This window comes from Coenobita brevimanus, chromosome 24 (assembly GCF_032717465.1).
Source record: "Coenobita brevimanus isolate Jiangsu-jjx chromosome 24, ASM3271746v2, whole genome shotgun sequence".
Taxonomy (NCBI): Eukaryota; Metazoa; Arthropoda; class Malacostraca; order Decapoda; family Coenobitidae; genus Coenobita; species Coenobita brevimanus.
This window is the reverse complement of record NC_136977.1, coordinates 12,568,718-12,590,637: the sequence shown is the minus strand read 5'-3', so window position 1 is coordinate 12,590,637 and position 21,920 is coordinate 12,568,718. Positions and strand designations below refer to the sequence as shown.

At 43.6% G+C, this 21,920-nt stretch overlaps 1 protein-coding gene across 2 annotated transcripts in view; it reads left to right on the top strand.

Moving 5' to 3' along the window:
• The first annotated feature begins 3,200 nt into the window (after window positions 1–3,200).
• Window positions 3,201–21,920, top strand: part of LOC145393489 (uncharacterized) — a 434,047-nt gene continuing 415,327 nt past the window's right edge. For both annotated transcript variants that reach the window (XM_080267608.1, XM_080267609.1), the window contains exon 1: window positions 3,201–3,317. The gene's annotated coding sequence lies outside the window, so the exon portion shown is untranslated. The remainder of the gene's footprint in view (window positions 3,318–21,920) is intronic.

Below are 21,920 nucleotides of genomic sequence, written 5' to 3'. Positions count from 1 at the left end.
AAGCTTTGTAGTACAATCATACATAAGTACATGTTAAACGGATGAAGTACACATAGAGTTACAGGTTCATGGGTCGCATTATGGAGTGTACAGAACTACTAATTATATATGTCGAAGGTTGACCGCATAATATTGATGTGGACAAAAATATGTGGTACTCGTAAACATTCGTGAGGCCGTCTACATAAAAAAAAAAAAAATAAAAAAAAAAAATAAATGCATGGACTCTGGTTTGTTGTGTGTCGACGTGAAAAGAGTTGACTTTAGTGATGTCCTTTATTGCGTAGTCAGTACTGCGAGACGGTATCAGGAATCCATTTATCAGTCATCTCATTTCCAGGAGAAACAGATGGCCGCAGTTTGCCATTATCGGAACTCGTTTTGGTTGTTATTTCGAATGTTCACACTAGTTTGGTTGTAAAGTGTTTGGTAGCAGTGTGAGTGAAGACAGACGTAATTTAAGCCTTGTCAGTTTTTAAAGAAATCATTGTAGTACCTTTTCCTTAGCGATTTATTTTGCCTACTGCATCTTAATTTTCTCTTGTATGTTACTTATATCGTTTTAATGTCAGCAGAGTTTGTGTCAGTGGCATGAAAGAATATATTAGGGTGCGATTGGAATAATAAATCGCTGAGGAAGAAGTGTTACGACTTGTAAGGTCAAGAAGGTTGTAATTATGGTCCTATGTGCAAAGGAGAATCTACCTGACCCTTCCTTACCACCTCTTATTACCAGTCAAGGTTGCTGTTCTGTGTAAAGCCACGTTACACGTCGGGGGCTCATGACTAATGCATTGGAGACAACCCTTTCATTCTGTAGAATTAATCCCTTCAGTGCGTGTTTTTTTTTTTTTTTTTACCACAAGACGATTTTATGTAATTTGCAACAGGCCATTGGTAAGGAAGGGGCATCGAAAAGTCTCGAAGCCGAATGAAATCGTCTGGAAGTAACAAGAGAAGCAAAATACGTCAGGGGGTCAATTTCTACTGTACATTCCGATGACGCCTTTATTTTTAGCTTAGGAGGAGCTTTTGTAACTGGAGGTGTTAGATGTAGCTTTCATTAGCCCCCTTCAGTACGAGAGGCCTTTGCTGATGGGAGTGAAATCGTGTGGAGGAAGCAAGAATAAATACAGACGGATGTAAGGGGTTGAAGATGGAGGTAGCGAGTGAGGGGAGACAGCACAAGGATGATTGGATAGCGGGGAAAGAGGAGGGAAGAGCAGAGGGAGTATACGCTGTTAGGAGAGTTTATAAGAGAGAGAGAGAGGGGGGGGGGTTGATATAGGGTTGTATTTTAAATGACATAGGATAATTCGTAGCGCAGTTTCCGTAGCGATTTACGGTGCATATCCTTTTGTACGTTATTGATACAGTGTGTCGACACTAAACTGATATAAATAACATACAAGAGGATGATAACATGTAATATGCATAATAAATCGTTAAGGAAGAGATGCCACGAAGCCTCCCATGCCGCCAGAATACATCCTACAGTTCAAAACAGTATAAGCGAATTTTTGACTGCAATTGTAGCTTCCATTACACACGCATAAGAAGTATACGAGGGAACACTAAGTTAGTAACAAGGAACCACTTGTGTTCCATGTTAAGTGGTAGGAAGACATTTACGTCGTTGCAAATGATACTAATTTAGTTTGTGTTGTCAGTTTCTGGATGTTGCCCAGACTCTGTACTCACAAAAGATCTTGACCAGTTCTTGTGATAAGCATTTCTCCAGATTCCAGGTTTATTGACAGAAACGGTGCTGGAGAGGGACGCCTTCATGTGGTGGCACCAATAAACTGGGCGGCACACTGCCCTGTTATACAAACGTCCTTCAGCTCTCCCTTTCTCTCCCTAGAGAAGGATGGTGGCCTACAGGAGGAAGGCAACTTCAACCTACAGTCAACCGGGTTGACGTTCGTATGAGCGTGGTGTTGCAGCTACTACCGCATTGTCAGAAATAAATGTTGTTTTGTCGATTTTATTTTCCAGTGTGGTTCACTCCATTTTAGCTTTGAAGTGTTGGATAGCTTTATCGAGTTAAGTTGAAGCACAAACAACCGATCTTACACGCAAGCAGACTTAAGACAAATATCCAGTCGTAGTCAAGTTTATTTTTTCAGGACCAATAGAAGAGGAAAACTGTGCACCCTTTTTGTTGTCCCTAAGAAAAGCAAATTGTCGTAACGAGAAGGAACTAATCGTAAGATTGCTTATGGATCTCAAGCAAGGTGTTATCAGAGCATATGCGTTTGGGAAGGCATAATTGTGATAATGGTGGTCATCATCATCATCATCATCATCATCATCATCATCATCCGCACACTTCACGCATGGGTGTTAGAGAGTTGTGTACGACGTTGGCACTGCACCTTCCTCGGTGACATTTTTAACCCCTTGACTCCTAGTGGCGGCCTTTTTAGTTATGCTTGCTGCTGCCAGACGACTTAATGCAGCTTAGCAAATCCCACTCGTACGGAAGGGTTTATCAAGGCTATGTATAACTGTTCCAGTTAGAAAGACCAATCCCAAGCTGAATAAAATTGTCAGCATGTAGTTAGAATGAAGCGAAAAATATGCATCACCGGATTCAAAGGATTAAGTCGAGCCAGTTATCAGGGATGCTACCATCACCTTGATTTATTATTTATTTCGGTAATAGAATGCATTTGTGTGTTGTCAGAGAAGGGGGAGAGGGCAAGTGTTGGATCCCTGGCTCCTCCTTTCCTTCCCTCTCCCCTCATCTCCGTCATCTTCCTCCTCCATACACCAGACTCTACATCACGGCTTGAAAAATGACATACTGGCAGCTCTGAGGGGCGAGCCGCGGAGCAGGGAATTTTCACGCATAGTGTCACTCGCTCTCATATTGTTTCGTCCGGGCCTCATGTCTTCCCCCTTATCACACTCTGCCTCCCTATCTTTTGCCCGAGTTGCGTGTGCCACATGTAGGGGTTTGGCTGTATTCGTGCTGTGTGGAGTTGATGTGAGAGGAGAGCTTTGTTTATGTAGCGTTGCGGGTTGTGGTCGTGTGTGTGCCACCACCGCAACACCTCGCATGTGTATGTGTGTGTGTGTGTATGTTTGTATGTGACGGGCGGGACCTGGTTGGCTCCAAAACTAGCTAGGAGGGTGAGGCAGGGCCAACCCAGCCAGCCAGCACACCACGCCAGCCAGCCAGCCAGCCTCGCTCAGTCAGTGGCGCACCCGCATTCTGTTCGTAGCAGCGTGTAGCCGAGCGCGTCATCCCGACACACACCCCTCACCAACACACCCGGGATACCCACTTTTGCTGTCCTCGTCACCTCGCTGTGAGTCTCGCATCTCAAGTGTCTCGCGGCCAGTGCTTCGTGTTTAAGTGTACCTCAGTATTGTCACATCAGAGACACACGAAAAAAAAAGAAAGGAAAAAGAATGCTGATACTGGTGTTAACATGCAAGAGGGCCAGCCAGGCACTAGGCACACCAGGTTACTACTTCCTTCCCTGGCTGCCCTAATCGCCCTGTGCCAGCAAATGTCTTCCTTCACTGTACTAAGGGGATGTTTATTCGTGGCTGTGACGAGATCCCCTGAACTTCATCATTTTCTTCTGCTTCCAGCGTCCATAAAGTCGAGCGGCATGATAATTTGCTTTGTTTATATTTGTACAACTTGACCATGCACATACGCTGGTGATTTGCAGTACGTGTTGTCGATTATTCCCGGTGAGTAGTGGTCAAGGCAGAGTGAAAGAGCGGGCAGGAGGGAGAACACTGCCAGAAACTTGTTGATGTGGGAACAGCTGTGTGGGCCAGGACAGTGAGTGGGGTAGGCGGGGAGGCTAGAAGGGAGGGCAGGGACAACGTGTGTGTGTGTGTGTGTGTGTGTGTGGTGTATGTTTGTATGTGTGAGGGTTTGGGTGTGGGTGTTTGTGTGGTAGCGTGTGTGTTTGTGTGTGTGTGTGTGAAGTGTAATGTAGGTGTGGTGGTGGTGTTTGTGGAGGAAGAGGAGGCATGTCTGTGTGTGTGTGTGTGTGTGTGTGTGTGTGTGTGTGTGTGTGTGTGTGTGTGTGGATATAATGATGTGTGGGTGTAAGTGTGGGAAAGAGTGTTTTGTTGGTGGTGTGGGTGTGTGTGTATGGTGGTAGGTGTACAGTAGATGTGAATGCGTATGTGTGTGTGGGTCTGGGTGTGTGTGTGGGTCTGAGTGTGTGTGGGTGTGGGTGTGGTGACTCCCTAGCAGTGTTTTTGTCCTCTCTCTACCTCAAAACATCCTCCCAATGGCCGAACACACCACGCACGCAACAATGGAACGCCAAATTTAGGCTTACTGATTTGCCTATGAAAATGATGGACGGTTTGTAATTAGCATTTTCTTTAATCACTTCGGTGCTGGAGAGGGATACCTTCATGTGATGGCACCGGTGCAGTCGAGCTGTTCCACTGTCTGGTCATACAAACATTTAACTCGCTCCCTGTCCCCCGAAAGGAGGATGGTGGATTAGAATTGCAGCTTAAGCCAGCGGTCCACCGTGTTCACGTTTTAGATGAGCCTGGGCCACATCAACATCATCGTCAGACTGCTTTGTTTAGCTCAGGAGACACTTTTTGAACAGAAAAGGTGAGACGTAACCTTTATCATAATAAGTCCCTTGCTGCAAGAGGCATACAGTAATGTGATAAAATCGTTTGGTGATGACCTTGTTAAAACGAAATTTATGCCACACGATTCTAGGGTTTAAGACAACCTGCCACCCTATTCTGATCCCAGTCCTCACCTTTTTGATAATCCTCCTCCTCCTCCTCCTCCTCATCATCATCATCATCATCATCATCATCATCATCATCATCGTCGTCATCATTATCATTATAGTGTGGGAGGATTCCAGAAACAGGAATTGGAGAGTCCAAAAGCAGGTTAGCCATCAACAGAGTTCCCGTGTGGCCAAATGGAACCCAATGGTGATGCCCAGTAGTCTAGAGATAACCCCTCTCCCCAGTCTGCCTAAACCCATTCAACCACGTGACGATTTGCATGGGCTATTTTTTGCTGCCTCGAGACGATTTACCTAATTACCTCTAATATTTTATTACCCATCTCGGTGGTAATTTTGGTTGTGTGTGTGTGTGTGTGTGTGTGTGTGTGTGTGTGTGTGTGTGTGTGTGTTGGAATGGAGTATTATGGTGATGGGCACAAGCCACGAGATCCCGCCACCGTACCTTACATGGCGTGGGCGATGGTTAATGTATCACTAGGACTCTGCCGGACACGGAAGCCACGGCTGGGATACACAAACACACGTATCATCAACCGTGTGTGTGTGTGTGTGTGTGTGTGTGTGTGTGTGTGTGTGTGTGTGTGTGTGTGTGTGTGTGCTGTATTCCCTGTACTTCAATGTTATACTGTAATTTCCCGTTTTAATATATTTTTGTAACTAAAATTTGTCTCCTTTCTGTCTTCGTTATTAATTTCCTTGCTGTGTGTGTGTGAATATTAGATAGAGGAAAACGTAATAAAACTGAGCAGAGAAAACGTATGGGGTGGGAGGGGAAGTTAGAGAGAACTGTTGGCAGAGGAAGTTTATGGGGGGGAGGTGCATGAGGAAGACATTTTAAGAGCAGAGGAAGAGTTTGAACGTGATGCAAGAGAGCTATGAATAGGTGAAGTTTGTGGAAGTGTTACTTGGAGGGAAAGGGGAAATATAGGAAAGGAAGTGTATGAGGTGGAGGAAGAAGATGGGGGGGGGGGTGTTTTGAGGAAGAGTATAGATGTGCTTAGAAGTGCAACAAGGATGAAAACAAAAGTGGGGAAAGGAAATGTATGGAATTGGGGAAGAAGGATCTGTTAGTATATGTGTTATGAGATGTTTGGAGGAGAGCTAGGAGAAGTATAAGAGGAAGGAGAGAGAGCTGTGAAGAGAAGTGTGTGGAAGTGTTAGGTGAGGGAAAACAAAAGAAAATAGACCGAGTAGGCGTATAATGTGGGGGAAGAAAAGTTACGGTAATGACGACAGGGGTTGTCAAGAAGAAAGTTATGAATAAGGAGTGACAAAAGACAGCTGTGTATAGGTGAAGTATTAAAGAAAAAAAAAATGATTGAGGGAGCGTATGGGAGTGGGAGGGGTGAAAGAAAGAAAACCATTGGCAGATGAAGTGTAGGGAGGGGAGAGGGGAGGAGAAGCCAGACATGAGAGGGAGCGGAGGAAGCTATTAAAAGATGACGTGTGTGGAGTTAAGGGAAGGAAGCTGGATAGAGGGAAGGTATGCGGGTGTATCGATAGTTTGTGGTCAGTGAGAAAATTGTCTGTATATATGTATCTGTCTATCAGTGTTTGTCCCTATCTGCATCCCTATTTTTCTACATCTCCATCTATATATATCTGTTTATCTGTCCGTCTTCCAGTGTCTGGGTGAGGAGATGCGAGGAAGCCAACTATTGTCAGAGGAAGTGTGTGGGGGCGTGTGGTAGGGAGGTAGAGTTGGCAGAGGAAGTTTGTGGGGGGATGTTAGGGGAAGAAGGCTGTGTTTGGAGGAAGTGTAGGGGTGCGAGAAAGGATGGTGGAAGGGAAAGTGAATGGGTAGGGGGTGGAGAGAGTGAATGTAGAGGTAGCAGTTGGAGTGAGTGAGTGTAGAGATTGAGAGTATGTGGAGAGAGTGAATGCAGAGGTTCAGAGTAGATGGAGAGAGTGAGTGTAGAGGTAAAAAAGGATTGGATACAGTGAGGTAGAGAGGGTGGGAGTGTGAACTTGAAATAGAATAGGTAGAGGGAATGAAGGAAGAGTTAGAGGGACTGAATGTGTAACTAAATGGAAGTGAATGCAGAGAGAGAGAGAGAGAGGAAAGTGAATGTAGAGAGAGTGGAGGAGGTTGGGAGGTAATATTCATTACGCAGGAGGAAGTGAGAGGGGCTGTAGACTGATGGCTCTGTCGCTTATGGCTGTAGATGTTAACCTTTAGAAAGTGACTCTTTTAGGGATGGTAGCCAAGTAGTAGTAGTAGTAGTAAAGTTGGCAGGAATGTTCTATGAGGAGCAGACGGTGACTAGATTTCAGGCTTACATTTGGCCAGAGAACATATTTATCATTTTATTCTCGCTGCCTTAAGACGATTTTATTCAACTTATTGAATGCCTATCTAACCCATCCAGCTCGAATAGTCTTTGTGCAGAGAAAAATCGTCAGAAAGTAAAGCAACCGTGACTGAAACAAGCAAAGCGTCATCGTAGTGAAGAGGTTAAGTAGCAAGGTAGTAGAAGTAGGATTGTCAAGAATGTTAGAGGGAGACGGACCGTGGAGAATTTAGAAGCAATGGGCAGCTCGGCATAAAGGCAAGACTCTCATCCATTCAGACGGTAGTAGACATTCCCGGGAAAACTGATTGCCGTGGTAGACAATACAAGAGGGGTTATAGACCGGCAGTAGGGGTCACGGAGTTTGCCAGTGTCTATCGAGAGAGTTTTTTGGTCTTAAAAGAAAATCTGAGCGTCGGGGCAAATAGGCTGATATTCTAAGTGGGTCTGGAGAACTCCGTAACTCTTCCTTTGCAGTTTACCCAGCACATTGCATGACAGTATCCTTACCTCTGTTACTGATGCAAACTATGTCGGTGTTAAGACGATGTAAATAATATGCAAGAGAATGTTGAGGTGTAATAGGCAGAATTTATTACTAAGGAAAAGATGTTACCAACTTTGTGCCATCTAGAACACGACTCATAGTACGACTTTGCTTTCCCACCCCTTCAGCACGATGACCCACTTAAATTTAATCACCCAAGAAATTTGCGTTAGTAGTGAACGTATTAGTGAAGGCTGTATCTGACCCTCCCAGTTCGAAAAGTCTCCTAAACTGAAGAAAATCGTCTGGAGATGGCAAGAATAATGTGTCGTCGTACTGAAAGTGTTCACTGTTTTTACCTGTGTATTCTTTTGCATTTCCTCCGCAGTTTCCTTCTTCCATTCAACTTCAGTATGTACTCCCAGCAAGCCAAATACACACATTCTCTCTCTCTCTCTCTCTCTCTCTCTCTCTAACCAATATTCTTCGCTAACCCACTTTTTATGTGTATTTTCCTGCACATCAACTTCTCCATTTACCCCAAGTTTTCATTTTTAGTATGTTCTTGCGCCCAGCTCTACTTTATTTCCCACCGTTATTATATTATTACGCCTAACCCCACCTTCAGTTTTATGCTGTTTTATTTCCACTGTTTTTCATGCATCCCTGGCTCTCAGTTTTAGAAATGCCCAATCCACGCACTTTTTTTTTTTTTTTTTTTTTTTCCCCCTCGGTGTTGTGTTATTCTACCTGATCCGGGCTGTAATTTTCTGCTATATTTCGTGTTTTTTTTTTTTTATCGGTTTTAATTTTTAGTACGGTACTTAATTTTCTCGTTTTCTCCAGTGTGTGTGTGTGTAATTCACCGGGTCGGTCAGTATCACTGGATGGTCGTGATGGTCAGCTTTTACCCTCCCGGAAGGGAGCTGAGAGCTCATATAGTCCGATCTAAGGGCAAGGCTGTGACCTTCACACACGCACACACCCGTCCCCTTGCTCAAGGGGGACAGTAACCACCCACTTCGTCAGTGAAACTTTTCGCAACCTGAGCGAGGCGCGAACTCCCGTCCACCAGTTGGCAAGCGAGAACGTTACCACTGCACCAGCGAGCGGTGTGTGTGTGTGTGTGTGTGTGTGTGTGTGTGTGTGAGAGAGAGAGAGAGAGAGAGAGAGAGAGAGAGCGTATATATATTTCCACCCATCCCTACGTTTCCCTTCTTCGAGCATGCATTTTTCTTCCACCTTAGGCATTCCACCGGTCCCAGGTTGTTGCGAGGGGAGGTGGAGCGTGACGGCCGGTGGTGGGGAGGGGAGGAGAGGGCGTGGGGGAGGAGGAAGAGAGTGGGGAGAGAGTAGGGAGTTGAGGGAGAAAAGGTGAGGTGGTAGAGGAGAGCGGGGAGAGATGGAGTGGATAGAGTAGGTGGGTAGGTGAGAAGGAGGAAGAGGGGAGGAGACGGTAGGGAGGGGAGTGGGAAAGGATGGGGTCGTAAGGTGAGAGGGTTAATAAGTGGCGTATAGAGGGTGGATGGGGAGGAGAGGATAGGGAGGTGAGGGAAAAAGGGTGGGTTGGTGGGGGAGAGGGAGGGAAGGTGGTGAGGAGAGGAGAGAAGTAGGTAAGGTGGTGGAGAGAGTGTGGGGCGGTGAGGGGAGGGTGGGGCGGGTTGCGATAGTGAGGTACGAGATTGCGGAAGCTACTTTCCCTCTCGTGTACGCGCTAGGGGAGGTGGGGTTTGGGGAAGTGTGGCAGTAGGAAGGAAAGGTGGAAGAGGGGAAAGTGTAGAAGTGGTGGGGTGGAAAGGTAGAAGATAGGGGAAATATGAGTGATTAACGGGTGGGGAAGTGTGAAGAGATGATAGAGAGACGGGAGGGTTGGGAGGAGAGGGAGGGGGTGGGGAGGAAGAATATGGTTATGTGTTAGCTAACCTTATAATTTTCCCCGAGTCAGCAAATCATAATAATAATAATAATAATAATACATGTATACATACCCTTTAGTATGTGTAAGAGGTATAGAAATAAGGCAAGAAAGCAACGCGTAACCCCAACACAAACATCACCTCATTGCCTCCACCATGCAGTGTTACCGTGTCACTTTTTTTTATTTACCGTCTGTGCCTTTTTTTTTTTATTATTATTATAACTGTCATCATAGTAATCACTCCACTAATAAAATGATATCAATACAGTAACCTACCATACATTAACACACTATCACTGGTTGTTGTTTTCACCTGTACATTCCCGACCAAACCGCTTCTCTTACCTAACACACCATTAACTCCTTCAGCCTGAGGACGTATTTTGTTTTTTTCTTATTGCAACTAGACGATTTGATTTAACTTAGGGGGGATCCTTAGAGGTATTTGAAGATCCTATTCAACTCCCCCAGTGTGAAAAGCCTATCTAAATATGAAAAAAAAAAAAAAAATTGGAGATGGAATGGAATGGTAAATACGTAATTAGACTGACGGGGTAAGAGGGGGGTCAGGAATAAAGGAAGAAGGGGAATTATTGGAAGTTAAAGAGGGAAGGTGAAAAGATGAGGAGATGGTGAGGGGGGGTAACGGTGAAAAAGTGTGCTGGATAGAGAGGAGTGGGAAGGTGGGGAAATGCGGCGGACCAGGAAGAAGATTGAGTAGTAGGGAGGCAGGGAGAGGGTGTGTAAGGATTGGGGAGTTGGGAGGGAGGGAGATGATGTATATGTGAGCGGAAGGGAGAGGTGATGGATAGTAAAAACACGAGGAAGTATAAAAACACGAGGAAGTGTGAAGAGAAGAGAGGAGGGGAATATGTGGAGAAAAAACCAACTTAGGTGTGGAGGGAAGGGGCAGAGGGGGACAGGAGGAAGTGTGGAGAGAAAGGAAGTGAGGGAAGGTGAGGAAAGGGAAAACGTGAGGGGAAGGTTAATGAGCCAGGTCTCTCTCTCTCTCTCTCTCTCTCTCAACCACCACATATTTACATTCCCAAGATAATATCAAGAGATCCTACCCCGAATTTAAGGTGGATGCTGGATATGGTTGTCAGTGCATTTAGTCATCCCAACAAAAATACTCAAATTTATTCAAGAAAGGTGGAATTTTCATGCATACCTTATACGATCGGTGAGCTCGTCATTTTTTTTTTTCCGTCTTGTTTATGTATTTTGATTTATTCATTTATTTATTTTATCCTTTTTGTGGGATTGGTTGCCTTTCCACCTTTTTGTACCTCTTTTTATTTTTGTTTGATTTTTTTTTTTCCAGTTTTATTTGTACAGCCGACAGCAGAAATTCAAATCGAGCATCCCTAAATGATACACGGCCTGCTAGTCTGTTAAATACAAGAAACTTATTTTAAGCTAGTCAGTACATATTAGTTATTTATAGTTATTTAAAGTGCATCATTCAGCTTTTTCCCATACACTGTTACCAAATCACAGGCTCGTATCATACAAGGAAGGTTGGAAAATAAACACTCTGCCCTTGACTGTGCCTTTCGTTGATATTCAGTTGTGTTCCTCGTTCATTGGAGTTTCTTGCAGGTGTGGTGTATCTTTTCGTTATTATTATGTGTTTGGGATTCATGGGTGTATTATTATTTTTTTCCTATACTGTCCTTATAGTTCAGCGTCGTTCATTTTCTCTGGTGTTTGCAGTTCAGGTGGATTATTTCTTGTTCACGTTCGCTGATTTTCGAACGTCAAATGGGAGCGACGTGACAGTTGTGCAGGCGGTGATGAGTGAACCTGTAAGGCATCGTGAAGGTTTATTTCTGTAGTCACGTATCATGGATAATTTTGTCTTAGGCAGTTGCCGGGGAAGGCATGTGTAAGGTTGGAGGTCACAAGAAGGGTGCGTAGGAGAGCTGTGGAACAAAGAAATTATGGACTCGTGTAATAATAGTCGACTGTTATGCTTTTAACTGCGGGAGTCACCTAGGAACAAGGCTGCTCGTTAGTCACTCACTAATGATTTTTGGATGACAGGTTATATTCTACGTTCCACCTCATCCTAATTTCATTTGGAAGGGTCCTGATGCCCCTGTATGTAGTAGTTTTGCACTTTATAAATTGTTTTGGCTATGTTGTGGTAAATTAAATTTGGGTATGTGGTAGGATAGTGTTTAAATACCGGTAATGTGTACAGTATAAACACACACACACACACACACACACACACACACACACACACACACACACACACACACACACACACCCGCGCGCGCGCGCATAGTTTAAAGATAAATATTTAGGTGTCAAGTCATCATTTAATTATAATGCAGATACTCGCTAAACACAGTGCAATTAGAGTGCCGAGCTTTGTTCCGTTTCCAAAATAAACAAGGGCCCGGCACTCAGGTTTCACTTTTCTTGTCGTGTTGGCGTGACGAGCAATGTAACAGTAGTATTGATTTGATCACCACATTTTAGCTCTGCTCTTGTGTGGTTCATTGTTCTTGTTGGTGGTGTGTGATGGAGATGGGCCAGCAGAGGAAAGGCACTGGCGGCCGTACTCTGAGACCATAAGAGGCTTCGTAACACCAATACCTTACCGATTTATTTTGTGTGTTACACTTTGACATTCTCGTGTATCATAATTATAACTTTTTATCACCAACTTAGTTTGCGTCAAAAACATGCAGTAGGACACTGAGGTGTAATGTGCAGAATAAATCGCTTGAGGAGAGGTATTACGAACTCTCCCAAGGCACTTGGAATACAAGCGTTGGTCCTGCGTTACTGGTGCGGGTGTAGCGAGTGGTATGCCCCGGGTGGAAGGTATTAGTCTAGGATCACGATAAGACCCACCGCCGCTGGCCTGACATGGCATGGCTTACGGAATTGAGGGGCTGTGAGGATGACGCGGGAAGGGAGGGAATGGTAGAGAGGGATGGAAGAAAAAGGAAGAGATTTGGGAAGGGAAAAGAGGGGATGAGGGAATGGAAGGGAGATGAGGGAAAGGAAAGGAGGAGGTGAGGGAAGGAAAAGGAGATGGGGAAAAGAAATAAGGTGAGGGATAGGAAAGAAAGAGATGAGGGAAGGGAAAGAAGGAGGTGAGGGAAGGGAAAGGAGGAGATGAGGCAAGGGAAAAGAAGTGGTTGCGTAAAGAATTGAAGGGGTGTAGAGATGATCTGGGAAGGGAGGGGATGGTGTAGGGAGGGGATGGGAAAGGAAGAGATGGGGTGGAGTAAGGAACAGAAGGAGTGTAGAGAAGACTTGAGAAGGAAGGGGATATTGTGGTGAGAGGGAAGGGAAAGGAAGTGATATGGTGGAATAGGGATGTGATGGGTGTGAAGGGTGACTGGGGGAGAGGTGGGTGGTGTAGCGAAACGGAAGGGAAAGGAAGCTATGTAGTGGATTAAGGAATGAAAGGACAGTAGCGATGACCTAGGAAGGGAGGGGAAAGGAAAGAATCCGATTGATGGGTTAGGAAGCTGGAGTTGGGAGGGGACGGGATGGTATAGGGAGGGAAGAGAACTGATTGGGTGAAACGGGGTGGATTGGGAAGGAAAGACGGGGAAAGAATTATAAGATGGGGTCGTGAGGATAGGGAGGAGGAAGAGGAGTCTTGTAATTTGGTATGATGGGATAGATTTGGCTTGAAAGGGATAGGATAGGATGGGTGGATGGGGCAGAATAGGAAGGGAAGGAGACAAGCTAAGGTGGGAGTAGAATAGACGAGTAATAAAAATAGATTAGAATCAGTAAAAGAGTATGCAAAAAAAAAAAAAAAAATAGGAGGAGGGGAAGGTGAATAAGAATAGGGAAGAGAAAGCAGGGTACGAACTTCCCTGTAACCATCACGAAAATGGTCATGTTGGATCGGATGGAGTAATTTTGGATTCGAATCTGTGGGCCTGGTTAACGAGATGTAATGTATGGGGAGGTGTAGTACGGGATGCGAACCTTGATTATTGGGTGCCAGGAATAAGCCTTTGAGAGAGAGAAAAAAAAAAACTTTAGCTTTTGTCTTAAATAATGTTGTTTTGAAGTAATTTGAGGGATATTTCTCTCTCTCTCTCTCTCTCTCTCTCTCTCTCTCTCTCTCTCTCTCTTTCTCTCTCTTTCTCTCTCTCTCTCTCTCTCTCTCTCTCTCTCTCTCTCTCTCATTTACATATTATTCCCATTAATACATTCAGTACACCGAGGGGCTTGCCTTTTAAGTGACCAAGAGTACCAGTTGTTGCTGAGTAGGGATTAGCCACTTCACTCGATGGCTTTTTTTTTTATTCTTTCTACTTCCAGACGGTTTTATCCAGTTTGAGAGATTTTGGAACTGGCGGGGTTAGATATACCCTTAATTAATCCCCTATGCTTCTGTAAATCCCTCGAGAGTTGAATAAAAAAATCGTCAGGTGGTAGCAAGAATGAAAATAAAAATGTCACCCGATTGAAGGGATTACGTTTCTTGGTCTTTGATTCCCTTTGATGCGATGTTTTTGAATCTCTCTCTCTCTCTCTCTCTCTCTCTCTCTCTCTCTTATACCTCTGTGTGTCAGTCTTCTCCATTGGAAACCTGTTTGTGATGAAATACACGTAATTGCTTTTACAAGGTTAGGATTGGAGTGTTAAGTGGAGGAGGTGGGGGTTATGGCCATGGTGGTGGTTAAGGTGATATTGGTGGTTGTGGTGGTGGTGGTTAAGGTAGTGGTGGTGGTTAAGATAGTGGTGGTGGTGGTTGTTAAGGTTGTGGTGGTGGTGGTAAAAGTGGCGAAATACTGTTCACATAGTTGCTTTTAGAAAGATCAGATCGCCCGTCAAAAATGGAGGAGTTGAGTGTAGTGGTGGCTGTGGTGATTGTTATAGAGGTGGTTGAAGTTATAGTGATGAGGGTGGTGCATGTGGTGGTTGTGGTGGTGGGGATGGTGGTTGTGGTGGTGATGGTGTTATTGGGTGTTGGTGCAAGTGGTGGTAACAGTGGTAGTAGTGGTCAGGGTGGTGGACGTGGGGACTGTGGTGTAATGTTGGTAATAATGGTGGTGTGATGATGATAGTGGTTTTACTTGTGGTGAGGGCTGTGGTGAAGGTGGTAGTGGTGATGATGGAAACTGTAGGTGATGGTATTGAAGGTAGTGGTTGTTGTGGTGATTGAAAAGGAAATAGTGGTGATGGTGGTAGCAGTGGTGGAGATGGTGGTGGAGAGGGCAGGCAGACAGGGAGGGAGGTTGTGAGGCAGGCTGGGCTCTTCTATACGGTCTACAGTTTAGGCCTAAGAGGGAGGCTGCTTTGTTTTCTCTCCCCTGATCTGGGTGGGTGCCTTTCTGACCACTATACTACCCGCCCTTAACCTCTTCAATAACAGGACGATTTTTTAAAGTTTATTTTCGCCACCTTCAGACGATTTTACTAAACTTAAGTGTTGCATTCGAGCCGGAGGGGTTAGCTATAGCCTTTATTAAGCCCTTCACAACTTGAGGTCTGTCCTTTGTTGAATAAAATCTTGTGGTAATTGCAAGAACAAAATAATTAACGTCGTCCTGCTGGGGGTTAAATGTTATTCTTGCCACCTTCAGACATTTTTTTTTCCAGCTAATGAGGAACTGGCGAGCTGTAGGGGTTAGGTTATATAGCCTCTGTTAACCTCTTTGTATGTTAACCTCTTCACACCGAGATGTCTTCCCTAAACTTATAGAAAATTTTGTGTGCGGATAGCAAGGACAAATTATTTCGTACGTCATTGCATTGAAGAGGCTGACCCCTTTACTACAATGACGTATTAATAATTATTTGATTATTGCCACTGCCAGACAGTTTTATTGGCTATTAGGGGTGGACATCTAGTAGGTAATGAGCTACTGAAGACTATAATTATCTACCCTTCATGTTCGAAAAATACCGAAATAGAATGAAATCCGAAAAATACCTAAATAGAATGAAATCGTGTGGCTGTAGCAAGACTGAGATATAAAAGCAATGATCATACAGAGGGAACCACCGTCACTTTCAAAAACAAGTATATACCCAGCCATCTTGCTCTTAAAACTGCCCTCATATCTTTGCCATGGTATTTTTGGCCTTGTAATCTTAACCCGTCCGTAATTGGGCCTTTCTCTGCATGAGGGTCGTATTTTAGGCGGCACAGGAGGCTTCGTAACACCCCTTCCTGTAGCGATTTATTTTGCATATTACACCTTAGCTTTCACTTGTGTACTATTTATGTCTCCTTAATATGGACAGAGTTTGCATGAGTAACACACAAGACGATACTGAGGTGTAATGTACAGAATAAATCGCTAAGGAAGTGGGGTTGCGAAATCTCCGAAACCACTTAGAATATGGGCCAAATACCCCGCCATTCTTGTTTTACTAAATGTTTTCGTATCATAAACTCATCAGTAAGGAAACATTTTTTTTTTCATTTCTTGTCGCTACCAGACTGCGCTATACACCTTTAACAGAGCGCCATAATGGTAGAGGGGTAAATGGAGCCAGTGTCCTACTCCCTCTGTTGGAAAGTATATCCTAAACCAAATAAAATCGCCAGGAGATACCAAGATCAAAAGTGCAAAAGATGTCTCAGTTGTGATGGTGGTAGTATATGGTTCTTCATTTCTTGTTGATATTTTGGCGCTAAAACATTAACCCATTCGTAATTGACACTTCTCAGGTACCCCTTCATTTTCCATTTTATTACGTGGTCCATTATTTTTATCCATTCAGCAATATCACTTCTTTCTGTAGTTTGTTGTTGCTGCTACCAGACACTTTTTTTTTTTTTTTTTTTTTTTTTTTTTTTTTAAATACGAGAATCCACTAATGGTAAAGGAGTAGGGTATATTCAGACCCTCTAGTTCGAAAACTACCTTCCAAGCTGAATAAAATGGTAAATAGTCTGGAGATACCAAGACTAAAATGAAAAGTATGCTCTTGGTATGAAAAGACTAACTACGATTAAATTTAGTCGTGCGATCTCACACCCATTCTTAAATTACTCTTTCTGTAATAATAAACGCGTGTCAGATAATACGCACTTAAATCCAGTGCAATTTCCTTAGCGCTTAACTGCATCCTACCCTGATATTATGGTAATTTGAGTTTTACCTATGAAACTTTATTGCCCGTGTGTGGAGAGTGAGAGCAAGGTTAATGGTCACTTTTTTTTTATTTTTATTTTTTTTAAGAAGGCTACATCTAACATCTTCAGTTCGAAATCTCTTTAAGCCGAACGAAATCGTCTGTAGGTGGTAGAAATAGAATAGACAAAGTGTAGGGGTTAATAGTGACGTCATTTACATATTTTTGCTACCTCCAAACGAGTATTATTTTTGTTTTCTTAACTGGAGGGAATCGATGTAGACTTCATTAACTCCTTCACTATTGCGGGAATTTGATAAACTGAAGAAAGTCGTCTGCATGGTAGTGAAGAGTTAACCCGACTCTGACTGGTTCTTATGGTAATTTGGGATATTTTAAGTTGAAGGTTTATTGTAGGTGTGTCAGAAACGTCGAGAGAGGTGAGACCAAGGTTAGCCCATCCACTGCATTGACCACTTTGCTGTCTTGTTTTTGCTGCCACCAGACGATTCTGTTCAGCCTAGGTTAGGTACAGGTATAGCTTGCATTAACATTATTACTACTGGAGGACTGTGGGGAAAAAAAAAAAAAAAAAAAAAAGCCGGGCGGCAGAAAAAGAAATTGAAACTAGGTGTGTGAGAGGTGAGAGCAAGGTTAGTGTGTGTGTCTGGTGCAAGGCTGAACTTGGAGTCATTAAACTCGGCTATTATACCAGGCAGTTCACGGAATGACTGTCTTGGATGCTTGCCTGTTGTGCCCTTCGACAGTGAAAGCTGAAGCTGTATGTATGTTTGTGTGTGCATATGAATGTGTTTAGCATATATATGAATTATATGTTATATATATAATATATATAAGTATATTATATATAAAATATATAAATTAAATATGTATATATAATATAGCTTTATTTTATATACCAGTATCTGTCTATCTTTCTATCTATCTATCTGTCTATCTATATATATTGTGTGTGTGTGTGTGTGTGTGTGTGTGTGTGTGTGTGTGTGTGTGTGTGTGTGTGTCTGTGTGTGTGTGGTGCAAAATGTATGTACACATTTCCTTAAAGTACCGCGCCTCCTCAGCATCACTCCTTGGCATCGTTTCCACGAACCGGCCTCGATATGAGGCCTTTTGAGGAAGGTATTGGATATTTAAGTTGCACCAGGACTGTATGTACCACATTTGTCTTCATGGTTTAGGCAGGGACATATGTTTTCTTAAGTTTTCTTATTCCAGTCCTTCTGCTTCAGGGACTGTCAGCCACCCTCCTTCCTGACGCATCATACCAAAGAGTTATCAGTGGGGCAGAGAAACATATCAAGTGTTCCTTAGTTTAGTAGTGAGGGTGTTTGTGAAGACTGTATTATAACCTCCAGTCTGAGGCGTCTTCCTAAGCTGAATAAAAACGTCTGGCGGTAACAAGAATAAAAGAAAGATGTCATCGTACTCAAGGGGTTAAAATGAAGAAGGCGTTGTCGTAGTGAGGTGGGAAACCATTTAAATATCTTTTATTAGTTTGATGTTGCCACTCAGGCGATTTAAGTCACCCTCAGATGCACTTTTCAGACTGGAGAAATTACAGTCATAAAGTCTTCATTAATGCCTTCCATACATGAGGATATTCCTCTGGTGGATAAAATAGTTTACATGAATCAGTAAAGTGACAAATACTACCTTGCCGGATTTAAAGGGTTTATTTGGTTCCTCAGAATTTACTTGCCACTCGTCACATGTAGGAGATGCAGTGTGAAACTGGCGAATGGAAAGCATATTTGTATAATAATCGGGCAAGCTTATGTCTTGTCTGGTGTTTGTTTATGAGTTCATTGGTTTATTACTGTACTGTACATCTTTGTTCTGCCCCAGCTGACGATACTTACCGGATTTCCGTAGATCATGAGCACATTTCCTTTATTTTTATGACAAACAAACTACCACTGGAATTTAATGTCATGTTTCTTCTTGAGTCGCAAGACTGATTTCTTCATAGTGTACCATCAGTTGCTTTGCACACACACACACACACACACACACACACACACACTTACATACATTCATATATATATATATATATATATATATATATATATGGGGAGGCGGTAGCTCAGTCGGTAGAGAGGTGGTTTGCTGTCCTACCGGACCCAGGTTCAAATCCTCACTGGGACAGGGAACAGTTTAAGGATCTGAATTTAATTAAAACAGACTTTACTGATCTACCAGAAGACCCGCCGACGTGTCGTAAAAATACCCCCGCTAATACCAACACACCAGTCCTGTATGAGACAGCCCTAGCATGTATTCAGTATGGACGGTGGGTGTTAGCGCCGAAGTGGTGACATGTAGAGGTGTATAGGATGAAGGAGGACCACTGGGCCTTGAAAGCAGGCTGTGAAGCCTATCTCCAGAGTTGGACACATAATATATATATACATACATACAGTATACGGTATTTTTCCATGGGTTTAACGTGTTTGACAGGGATGCTTAATTGGGTACTTTTTTTTTTTTCTTTACCTGGACGAAGGTCGTTTATAAAAGATTTTTTTTTTTTTTTTTTTTTGCCGTGAGGATATTCATTGGCAACTCCAGCCGTACCATCCTTAGTATTTTTATAAATGTATAAACTTCTCCACCTCCTTCCCCTCCCCCCCACCTTTTTTAATACAGTTCTCAAAAGTGCCGTTTTCCAGCAGCGTTTAAGGTTTTGACGAGTTTATAATCACGACCATAAACTCTCTTTTTGGCAACATCCCCTATTCTTCCATCATCTGCCTCTCTATGCCCGGGTCGTGACGCGCTGCCACACGATTACCGTAAAAATGGCGGGAGGTTTGCGGTACCGGGGGTCGCACGGTCAAGGCTGGATGCGGAGTGTGGCTGAAAGGGAAAGCCACGGTGTTGAGCAGATTATGTTGTGGTGGTGGTGCTGAGAGAGAGAGAGAGAGGGAGAGAGAGAGAGAGAGAATGCGTCTGTGTTTGAGACGGTCAAGGTTGTTGGATGCAGAGTGGGGTTGAAAGGGAAAGCCTGGATAATGAGAACGGGAAATGTGCTTATTATTACTGTTCAGAGAGAGAGAGAGATGTACAATGAACAGTCCACAATCTATCACAATCCCTGGCACAGATAAGGCGCTTTCTAGCCCATAATTGATATTTCCTTCCTCAGCAACAAAATTTCTCTCTCTCTCTCTCTCTCTCTCTCTCTCTCTCTCTCTCTCTCTCTCTCTCTCTCTCTCTCTCTCTCTCTCATTTCTTTCACTTTCTCTCTCGTCCTAATCTCCCTTTGTAGTTTCCCCTCAAAATTGTTAAAAAGGTATAAATCCAACTCTTTTAGTATTGCTAGAGATGACCAGAACACACACACACACACACACACACACACACACACACACACACACACACACACACACACACACAGCATAAACATGAGCACCAAAATATTTGGCAAACAGCTAGAACAACAAACACATAAAGCAAAGTAACACACACAACCTAAACACGTCCATGCAAAACAATACATTCTTTCTGTCTATCTGTCTCTGTCTGTCTCTCTCTCTCTCTCTCTTTCTGTCTATCTGTCTGTCCATTTGCCCGTCTCCATCTGTATAGCTATCCATCCATACGTAGGCCTATCTATCCGTCTAACTATATCTTTCTGTCCATCTGTCTATCTACCTGTCTATCTGTTTATCCATCTGTGTTTGGCTCTGTCTATTTCCCCTCCCGTAAGTCTCGTTTTTCTGGTGAGGCCATGTGTGTGTACAGAGAGACTTTATTTTGATAGGGTTAGAAAGGGAAAAGAAGGGTTAAAGGGGACGGGGAAGAGGGGCGACCAGGTAGGCCTAGAGGGATGAGGGGAAAGATGAGGAAGGAGAGGGGAAAGATGAGATTAGGGAAGGGAAGAAGAATGAGGGGAGGAGAGGAAAGGAACAGAAAGAATTGAAGAAGAAATGTGAGGACAAAAAATGGTAAGGGAGAGGGAATGGACGAAAAGTTTGGGAAAAGGAGGAGAGTAATGGAAGAGGAAAACTGAAGCAAGGAATTCGAAAGGGAGAAGTGATTGATGAGAGGGGAGAGAAGAAGATAATGAAGAAGGCGAGAAGGCAGAGAGGGGAGAATGAAGAAGGAGAAGAAAGATAAGGAAGGGGGAAGAGAGGATGGGGATGAAGAGAATGACAGTGAGGAGAAAGTCATAAGAAAAATTAATTTGGGAGGATGAAGTGTGTGAGGAAATGAGAGAGGAAGAGTTGAAAGATGGTGATGAAAGGGAAGGAAAGTTACGAGAGAGAGAGAGAGGTTGTTGAAAGTGCCAGGAGTAGGGGCCTTTTCTTGGCTCCTACCTGCTCTGTCACTCACCACCTTTCCTACCTCTGCCTATAACTAAACCTCTGCTACCTCTACCTGTACCTATACCTCTGCTACCTCTGCCTCAAACCAGTAATATACCTCTGCTTCGTCTACCCCTACCTTTACCATTTCTAACCATACCTCTGTCTCTGTATGCTACCTGTGCATTTGTCTATATTACCTCTACCTCTTCTACCTCAAGCATTACCTCTACCTCTGTCTTTGCCTCTTCTACATGTAACTATACTCTCTCTCTCTCTCTCTCTTTCTCTCTCTCTCTCTCTCTCTTTCTCTCTCTCTCTCTCTCTCTCTCTCTCTCTCTCTCTCTCTCTCTCTCTCTCTCTCTCTCTCTCTCTCTGCTATTTTCTACCTCTGCTGTTTTTGTCTCTCTCCTTATTCGTCCTTTTAACCTGCTGCTTGCTCTCCCTCCACCTCCTCCTGTACTTCATCTCCCCTACTTCCTCATCATCATCTTCATTTATCTCTTCAGCTTCCTCGAGTCCTTCAAATTTACTATCCTTCTTCCTCTTCCGCTTCTTCCTTTTCCTTATCATCTGTTTGCTTCATTAACTTTACTGTTAACTCCACCTTTATCAACGGAGTGCCCAGTAAAATCACCCACCCGTAAATTCACTCAGTTTGTCGACGCCACCCCACAGGCCTAACGAATAGAAAATGAACTAGGGCACCACTATCAGAACTGGCACCATTATTATCAACCATTTTTTACCACCAGAATTACACCCTCAGTCTCGTACACGAACCTCCACACTCCCATAAGACTGCCACCATTATCTTTATTACCATCACTACCACAGTTCTGTTTTCATATTCTACAACTATCGCTACCACTGTCACTACCACAATACTGTACTTCTACTCTACCACTATTGCTACCACAGCACATGTTATTAAAACTGTAAGTCTACTGTCTCCGCGAATATTACTACAGCCTCAACTGTACTGTAAACTCAGCTACTGCAACTATAACCACAGCTATTACTACACCTATCCTATGTACAACACCTATTTTGTTG